The sequence below is a fragment of the Saccostrea echinata genome, unplaced genomic scaffold (assembly GCF_033153115.1).
Source record: "Saccostrea echinata isolate AGI-Se365-2 ecotype Australia unplaced genomic scaffold, CSIRO_AGI_Sech_v1 ptg000064l, whole genome shotgun sequence".
Taxonomy (NCBI): domain Eukaryota; kingdom Metazoa; phylum Mollusca; class Bivalvia; order Ostreida; family Ostreidae; genus Saccostrea; species Saccostrea echinata.
This window is the reverse complement of record NW_026889813.1, coordinates 3,438,795-3,449,171: the sequence shown is the minus strand read 5'-3', so window position 1 is coordinate 3,449,171 and position 10,377 is coordinate 3,438,795.

Here is a 10,377-nt window from a genome sequence, read left to right as displayed (position 1 = left end):
ATCTCATTCATCTGTCAGTCTGTCACGAAAACTTTAACCTTGGTCATAACTATTGAATGAGAAGAGATAGGGCTTTCATATTTCACATGTACAGTGTACAATAACTGTGACAATACCTTTAACAAACTATGATTTCGACCCCGTGACTTGAAATTTGACCTACTTTTCAATATCTTAACAAACTTTAACCTTGGTCATAACATTTGAGTGACGAAAAATAGGGTTTTCATATTTCATATGTACATTACGTGTGACAAGACCTTTCAAAATATACTATGATTTTTTACCCTGTGACCCTGACCTTGAAGCTTTACCTACTTTTCAAAAAAAATAACATTGTTTATATATTATTGAATGAGAAAAGATGGGGCTTTCCTATCTGACTTAATATTTTTCTGAAATGGGAAATGTACTTGTAAAAATATGAAAGCCCTATCTTCTCTCATCCAAAAGTTATTACAAATGTTAAAAGTTTTGAAAATTATGTCAAACTTCAAGGTCAAGAGGTTAAATATCATATCACATTCGGAAACTTTTCAGTTGACACAGGTGATGCGCTAATCAAATATCAACACCATATCAATTCTCATTCAATAGCTTTAACCAATGAAAAATGTTTTGAAAATTAGGCAAAACTTGAAAGTCAAGGTCACAGGGTAAAAAAATAATAGCATGTTTGGAAACGTCTTGTCACTCATTTTTGACTTCATGACCATGAACTAAAATTTTGACATACTTATGAAAAAAGGAGATGGGTGAACATGACGAGCGATAAGCCTATAGTAGGACAAACTTGAAGATGAAAAATTAAATTTCAATTATATCAAAATTTTCCTTGATATTTCGGTTAATATTAAAATATACTTTATGTAAAATCTCTGCAATTTGCAAAAATCCTTCAAAGATTGAAATTATTTGCCTGTGAAATATTAGACGCACACTAGAGTGGGCAAAAAGAGTCATTTTCTCATACTATAACACTATTTTTCGATATGAGTGGGTCTTCGCTCCACCTTTTTGAAAGTTAGTCCTCAAAGTTTGCATAAAAATATACATTTTTTGGTTACCAAAAATATGGAGAAATGACCCACTATACCTTAAAAATATACTTTTATGACATAACATTCGCATCTTTTCGAGAAATACTTAAGTCCATTAAGTCAAGGGTCATATCACAAACATGATTTAAATGCCACTGTTCATCAACACTTGCGTAGTCTAGTGGTTAGCGTGCTAGTCTCGAAAGAAAATAATACTCAGGAATTTTATTGCTAGGGTTCGAACCCCACCAATACCACATTTAATTTTTTTAATAAAAGAAGAAATTTTGCCGAGAAAATTTTTCTCAGAAAAGTTTTGTTTATTACAATTTCATAAATTTCAATAATGAGAAGTTTACTCTAAATATTAAATTCACAAATTAAACATGATTTTTATATTTCTGAAGCTATAGGCTTTCTGCACGCTATGTTCGCCCATCTCCTTAACTTTGGCCTTGCGCTCCTGAAGAGATTAGGTTTTATATTTTTTCACATGTGCATTACTTGTGACAAGAGCTTTCTGATTTAATTATGATATTTGTCATCAAGAACTTGATCATAAAGCTTCATGCAGTTTTGAAAAGCTTTAATCTTTGCCATGACTGCTATCAATTCAATAATTTATGTTTTAATTTTAATGCACAGACAAGACAGGAAACAAACAACAATACAGTTACAACTAATATGCCATAAGTAAAATTGATGCAAAGCGTCAAATCGGCCGCAAACAAAATTAAGTATTTAAAAAAAGAGCGTCCAAGAAAAGTTTCAAACTGTCTTCAAAACTTAAAAGAGCACAAATTGCAAGATTGCTAATCGGATTGATGTATCGGTATGAAATTCAATAGAATAAATGCAAAGTGAAGAAAAATAATATGCATATTCAAGACAATTTTTGACTAGTTTTATCATTTCTTTTTCATTTTTTATTCCTCACTTTTGTCACTGTAATACTAGTATCCGGAAAATCTAATGATTTGCGTTCATATTTTACACACTCCCATGTTTGGGAGTATTTATTGTAAACTCTTTTCAAAAAGTCACGAATTAATATAATGATTATCTGATTAAAAAAAATAATATGAAAATAAAATGGACAAATATAACAGCAATTAAGACTAAGTTTAACGAAAGTTTTTAACATATTTTGCTCATAATTTTATACGTTATCATTAACGAATTATTTACCGAACTAATGAAAAATTACATTTATTTCCCCATGTGCACTTTCTAACACAACCACAAATAGATCCTGCGACCGATAATAAATAATTGCAACCTAACCACCAAGATACCGAAAGCGGGGGACCAGAATTCTTTGAATTTGCTTTTTTGGATGTTTTATCTAGACTTAAATACAGATGTATTATCGGGGGGGGGGGGGGGGATTCTTTTTCTAAACGTAACTTTTTATTGTTGAAAATATTAGTACATTGAAATTCTTTGAAAGTCTACGTGCACCCCCACCTCTTTTTGTGTCGGTATAGTATCAGCGTGGTTATGTATTATATGTATTAATAAAATTTGGTTGTGAAAAAAGTTGGAACCTAAACCCGACTCCATCCCCACCCCCTAGAAATAGGTTTTTGGAGTTTGGGCAATCCCCCCTTCCTTTTTTTTGGGGGGGGGGGGCTTAAAGTTTTTTTTTCGGATAAGTTGTCAAATATATTTTTGACTGGGCTCCCCACTTTCAAAAACGATACTACGTGTCAAGAATAGCAAACTACATGATTGTAACAACTAATCATATGAAAACTTGTATGGCATCAGCTTTTTCGTTCGTCGTCAGCTCTTCTGCTTTTGGGTGATTCACACAAGAGGATGTTCTGAGTATGATCAGACTTCTTACAAATGAGTTGGTGTTACAGGCACTTCAACAGTCTTTTAAAGTCAGTATTTCGCAAATTCTATGGTCCTAATATTGGCTTTTTTTGCAAATGCCCCAGCGCATCGACATGTTCTGGACAAACGACATGTTTCATACTTATTCTGAGGCCACGTATTTTTTTAACTGCAGATTTATCATTACTCCGTTTACCTCCCAAAGATCATAAACTGAGAAAAGTCAAAATTTAGATTTTGAATATCTTGATTCTCAATGAACAAACGTATATTAAAAAACAAAACAAACAAAAACATGTAAGTCTGTCTAATATCTACATACAAACACATAATGAAAATTTTGGTTTATTCTTTTAATTTTTAAAATTATACTGATTTGAAATTTTGCTTAAGTCTGTTCTCAGTTTATGGACAAAACAGGAGACTATAGCTCAAAGCAGATGTGGAAGGTTGATCTCTGATAGAAACCAAGTCCAATCTCTGGTGTTTCTAGGGGTCTGTATTTTTGCGATGTTCACAATTTGCATTGTTTACAGGACAAACGTTTTTCCTCCCTTCTTTCGCAATTCCATTTTTATGGAAATCATATTAAGTCAATGTTGTTCAAAATTTCCAATAGTACATGTATGTCACTGGACAATAAACCAAGGTTATTTGAACGCACATTTATTACAAACAGTATAAAGAACCCGGCCTCATATGAAAAAAAAAGAGTATTATCCTTTTTTATTAACTTGGTGTTTTACAAGATCATGAAAATATAAGATACCCTAAGAGAGAGAGAGGGGGGGGGGGGGTTACCGAAAAAAATGTACACTCAGAATATATTGCGTAACCTTTACAAAACAATTCAAACTTATTTTAAACAATATTTTACAATTCAGACAGAAGAAATTCAATGACAGTTCTAATTACTGCAACATTTTGGTTGCAATTAAGTGATTTGTTTTCTTTCAAAGTAAAGTTTTAAAGGTATTTAAAGACAAATATAATTGCAAATTATATTTAAAAAAACAAAAAACAAAAAAAAAAACTTTTATTAAGTTTTTGCCTTCGCACATATTTTGGACACTTCATGGAAAAGTGAAACGCCGATCAGAAGTACGATATATTCGCTTTGCAACTGCCACAGTTCTGTTTTTCACTAATTTACAATTTTCTATCGTTAATGAGTACATGGCTAATTATAGTTATAATACTGAAAGTTAGTTGTAATGATGAACTATAGAATGCTGATTTGCTTGTTGTAAAAGGTTTATCAATACTTTCTGAGTTTTAGATTAATTGTAGGGTTACATCATTAAGGAAAAAACTACCAGACATCTGTTTGTTTATTTTCTCTCAGACCATACAATGGTATATGAGGTACATGAACATATTTACATTTATACAAAATACAAAGTCAAGTAAGAAAGAGTAGTATCAAATGAAAGAGTATTACTGAAAACAGGCCAATATCTTTTTAACAAACAAAGACAGCTTTATCAGTGAGTCAACATTTGTGGTGGACATAAGATTCTCAAACTTATAAGTATTTACATGAAAACAATACTTCTTATCAATAAGTTTCATACGTAATGAGGAAAAGTAAGGACACTCCATTACATAATGGAATTCATCACCTAAAGTATTTTTATTACATAAATTACATACTCTTAAAGATCTGTAAGTATTAGTCCATCTACCAGCTTCGATTGGAAGTTTGTGGTTACAAATTCTAAATTTTGTTAATATAATTCATAAATCTTTTGGGAGTTTACTTAGGTACATTTCTATTCCAAAATTGTTTTTAATGTAATTTAAACATCTGGAAATTATCACGATCACAACCGTCTTCAAAAATAAAGGGAGTACTCAAGAAGTATCTAATTATAGACCAATATCCCTTACAAGTGTTCTGTGTAAAATTATGGAAAAAATACTGCTTAAACATTTACATAATTTTATGAATGATAATAATATAATATACAAATATCAGTCTAGTTTCGAACCTGGAGATTCAACTGTTAATCAACTACTGGCAGAAGTAAATAATACTATAATTTCAAGTATTGATAAAGGAAAATATCTAAGATTTATCTTTTGTGATATTTCAACGGCATTTGATAAAGTCTGGCACAAAGGCATCTAATCTAAGCTAAAAAAAAAATGTGGCATTAATGGCAGTGTATTACTATTGATAGACAAAAGTAAAGAGCTAAAGCCACGAACCATCATATTTGGCCCTGTGTTTTTCACAAAAATAAAGTTTCGGTTCAAAAAGAGTACTATACGTTAAATGTTAGAGGACAACATTCTTCTTTTCCATACATAACTTATATCGTTATATAATGCGCCATTAAACACGTGCGACGGTTGGAAAATGCGACGGTTTCATAAAAACGTTAAAAAACGCCGTTTTTTCGACAGATTTTCCCAAAGTTAGATGTCGCCACAGTCAAGAACAACTTTTATACTTCCCATAGATATAGATATTGCGGATACAAATCTTTATGTTTAATATCGTTGTTGTTCGTGGCTGTGGCCAATATGAAATTTGATTTTATATTTAAATTTTAATGGATCAAATAATCATTAATTTGTAGATCAATCGTTTACATTCAATTCATGTAATAATAAAAAAATATAAATTTCACAAAATATGCTAGAAAATCAGTAAATTGTTCATTTAAAACCCTAAAAGTGAAAAATAGTCAACTACATACATTTTCTGAAATAAATGTCTGGAAAAACTTAGTGGTTTTTACTTGACTAGGTCATTATGTATGACGTTACTAGTAATACGTCAGTTGTGACGTCATAAAGGCTCTAAATTATTTGGGATGTTGCTGAAAAGTTTTTAACGCTCTAGATAGTGCCCCTACATGTATTTACATGTATATGATTTAATTACATGTAAACCCAACTGGATGATACCATCAAATTATAAGTTATCAGAAATTCCCGCCACGGTGTCTTTCTTTACTACCCCTCCCCCCTCCCCTCCCTGAAATAATTAAGAAATAAATAACAAGTTTAAAAACTTCAATTAAGAAATAAATAACAAGTTTAAAAACTTCAATGGGAATTGAAGTGGGTCGGTCACGTGATCAAATCCTGTGAAGGCCGAAGGCCTTCTCAGAAGATTTGATCACTTACCGACCCACTTCAATTCCCATTGAAGTTTTTAAACTTGTTATTTATTACTTATATATACATTTGAGACGGACAATCGAATGTAATCGAATATAAATATTGCACTAACTGTACGTCGTAGATTTTGACAAATTACGCTAGGTGTAAATTGTGTAAATCGGCTTGAAAAGCGGTTACGCTTCAAATTCATCTGGCAAAGGATTCTGTTTTGAAGGGAATATTCTGTGAAAGGCTACTTGTGATCAATTATAGTGAGCATGTTGGTGTCTGGGAATTTTTGTATTCATGAGAACCCATATTCGATGTTAAAAAACACAAGAAACACGTCCGATGTTTGATAATAAAAAAGTTGGAGGAATTTCGGTCGGAAAGGGATGGATGGAGACACTTGTCCGGACCAGATAACTTGAAATCAAGTACACAATTTGATCAAAAACATAAAATCTACGATTTCAGTCAGGCATATTTATTAATTTATGATGTTGACATGGAGACACTGGCGACAGCTTACATTGTGAAGACAACGTCACAACGATCTCGATGATGGAGGTGTGCCTACCGAACTTCCAAAGTACAGTGTTTGTCAGCTGTTTGTGGCGTGATTGCATTACATTGATGCTTTTCAACAGATTTTCAAATTTATTGTGAGTAAAGTTTAATGAAAAAAAAATTTATAGCATTCAGAGGTCTGCGAGAAAAATAAGGGTAAACGTTGAGACTATGCAGCTCAGACATGAAACTTATAACACGTAGTTTTCTATTCTGTATGTAAAATTGATCAAGAACTGTATTAAATACTCGTTAACATTGTAAACAAGAGGCCCAAGGGCCTTAACGGTCACCTGAGTATGATACAACAATTTCAAGGATGCATAGAGTATTAAATGAACTGAAAGGTGAAGCTTTGTTGCCCAAAAGCAAGAAAAATATGGTGATCATGATCAACAAAATAATTGGTCTTAATATTCATTAACAGTTCATAAATTAGGTTCTAATCTGTTCCCCATTTTATCACTATCACTATACAGTATATTAACAAATTATCAATGCTTCTGTACTATTTTAATCCTTTGTTGAAATCTCTTACATTGGCATCTCTTGGTCTTTGATGAATATTTAATAAGACAAGTAATTTTTGTCTCATTTTTATTTATCTACTACTTACAAGTCTATCTGATCATTAAAACTATGAAAGTACTTTTTGTATTATACAATAAAAGTTTTTGCATAATTCTCTTGTTCTATTTACCTTTCAAGTACATTATTTACAGTGATAAATTATCAAAAGTAAATGGCAAAGGGGAATAACTCCTCTCAGTAGAATACAAACTAATAGAGCCCTGGCCAGGACCAGAACACTTGACCAAATGGTCCAGATGTTCAAAAATCTGGTAAAAATTCCCTTCCTTATAAAAACTTTTACTCTGTTTGCCTCAGATATGCCCAGGTGCGGAGAAGATTTTTAAATAAATAATGCATTTTTACTACAGATTCACTATATTATCAATAGAGCCCCAACCCCCAACCCCCCAACCCCCCACCCCCAAAACACCAGAGCTTCTGACCCTGGGACCATATGTTTGCTCATCATCACTTTGTTTATCTGCTTAACACTAAGGAGCAAACAGGATTATTTAATAGAATTAATGCATTTTCACTAAATTATCAAGAGCCCCACCCTCACACCAGCACATCTGACCCAGGGGTCATGAAATTCACTACTCTGGAAGAAGCACACTTGCTCATCATAACTATACACTTAGCTTCTTTGCTTTTTTAACCAGAAGAAGAAAAGAATATTTTCAAAGAAATTTTGCTTTTTCACTTTATAATCAATAGAAGCCCCCCCCCCTTCCCCCTCACCAGAACCCTTAAACCCGGGGTCATAAAATTCACAATTTTGGAAGAGGCATCCTTGTGTATCATAACAATGTACTTTAGTCTGTTTAAGCAATACCCAGGGGCAGAGAAGAAGATTTTCAAAGAAATAATTCACCTTCACTATAGGATCTATATAGCCCCGCCCTAGCACCAAAACTCCTGTCCCCGGGGCCATGAATTTCACAATTTTGGAAGAGGCATCCTTGCTTATCATAACAATGTACTTAGTTTGTTTAAATAATACCCAGGTGCTGAGAAAAAGATTTTTAAAGAATTAAAACATTTTCACTTCATAATCAATAGAGCCCCGCCCTAACACCAGAACCCCTGATCCAGGGGCCACGAATTTCACAATTTTGAAAGAGGCATCCTTGATTATCATAACTATGTATTTAATGTGTTTCAATAATACCCAGGAGTAGAGAAGAAGATTTTCAAAGAATTAATGCATTTTCACTATATAATCAATAGAGCCCCACCCTAACACCAGAACCCCTGACCCAGGGGCCATGAAATTCACAATTTTGAAAGAGGCACTCTTGCTCATCATAACTATGTACTTAGTTACTGAACTTAATACCCAGGAGCAGAGAAGAAGATTTTCAAAGGATTAATGCATTTTCACTATATAATCAATAGAGTCCCGCCCTAACACCAGAACCCCTGACCCAGGGGCCATGAAATTCACAATTTCATGGCCACAGAGAAGAAGATTTTTGAAGAAATAATGCACTTTTACTATATGATCTATATAGCCCCACCCTAGCCCCAGAACCCCTTACCCTGGGGCCATGAATTTCACAATTTTGGTAGAGGGCTCAATGCTTATTACAATCATGCTAACAGTTTGACTGCTTGATGTCCAGGAGTAAAGAAGAAGATTTTTAAAGATTGCCTTAATTTTAGTGGTTTTTGCCCCACCCCTCAGGCCCCAGGGGGGCAGGGACCATGAAATTCACAAATTTTGTCCCCCTTCACCCATAAATGTTATATAAATTTGGTTGAAATTGGTTGAGCGGTTTCAGAGAAGAAGCTGAAAATGTTCAAATGTTAACGCACAACGCACGACGCACGACGCACGCCGACGGACGAAAACGGATAGCAATAGGTCACCTGAGTGACTCAGGTGACCTAATAAAATGATGATTATTTTACTTGCGTATTTTGTACATTTTTATGCATGAAAAACATGCTATATTGCTTGGTGGAGTAAGTCTTTTTATGTAGATATTACTGCGCTGTGTGATTAGGTCACGTAATGACCTATGACCTTCGAAAAACTTCATACAGGTATGAAGATATTTGCTCTCTGCATGTTTATATAATAGAGAGATATCGCAAATGTATATATTGGGAATTGAAGTGGGTCGGTCACGTGATCAAATCCTGTGAAGGCCGAAGGCCTTCTCAGAAGATTTGATCACGTACCGACCCACTTCAATTCCCATTGAAGTTTTTAAACTTGTTATTTATTACTTATATATACATTTGAGACGGACAATAGAATGTAATCGAATATAAATATTGCACTAACTGTACGTCGTAGATTTTGACAAATTACGCTAGGTGTAAATCGGCTTGAAAAGCGGTTACGCTTCAAATTCATCAGGCAAAGGATTCTGTTTTGAAGGGAATATTCTGTGAAAGGCTACTTGTGATCAATTATAGTGAGCATATTGGTGTCTGGGAATTTTTGTATTCATGAGAACCCATAGTCGATGTTAAAAAACACAAGAAACACGTCCGATGTTTGATAATAAAAAGTTGGAGGAATTTCGGTCGGAAAGGGATGGATGGAGACACTTGTCCGGACCAGATAACTTGAAATCAAGTACAAAATTTGATCAAAAACATAAAATCTACGATTTCAGTAAGGCATATTTATTAATTTATGATGTTGACGTGGAGACACTGGTGACAGCTTACATTGTTAAGACAACGTCACAACGATCTCGATGATGGAGGTGTGCCTACCGAACTTCCAAAGTGCAGTGTTTGTCAGCTGTTTGTGGCGTGATTGCATTACATTGATATTTTTCAACAGATTTTCAAATTTATTGTGAGTAAAGTTTAATGAAAAAAAATTATAGCATTCAGAGGTCTGCGAGAAAAATAAGGTAAAATAAGGTAAAATCCAGCCGCTAAGAAGTAAACCGGCCCGTCGAGAAATATACTCATGGGATAAGGCAGATATGACATCTTTGCGAAGAGACATCAACAACTTTGTACAAGACTTTATCACCAGACCTTTCACTTCTGTTGACACTCTCTGGGAACTCTTTAGAGACTCCACACTTAGCATCATGAACCGACATGTTCCTCATAAACTCACACGATCCAGGACATCAAACCCTTGGATCAATACAGCTAGCAGACGTTTATCACGCAGGAAACTACGTGCATTCCACAAAGCCAAGGCAACAAAGAAGCAGTGTGACCAGCAAAGGTACCTGTCTCTTAAATCAGAATGCCAGCGCAC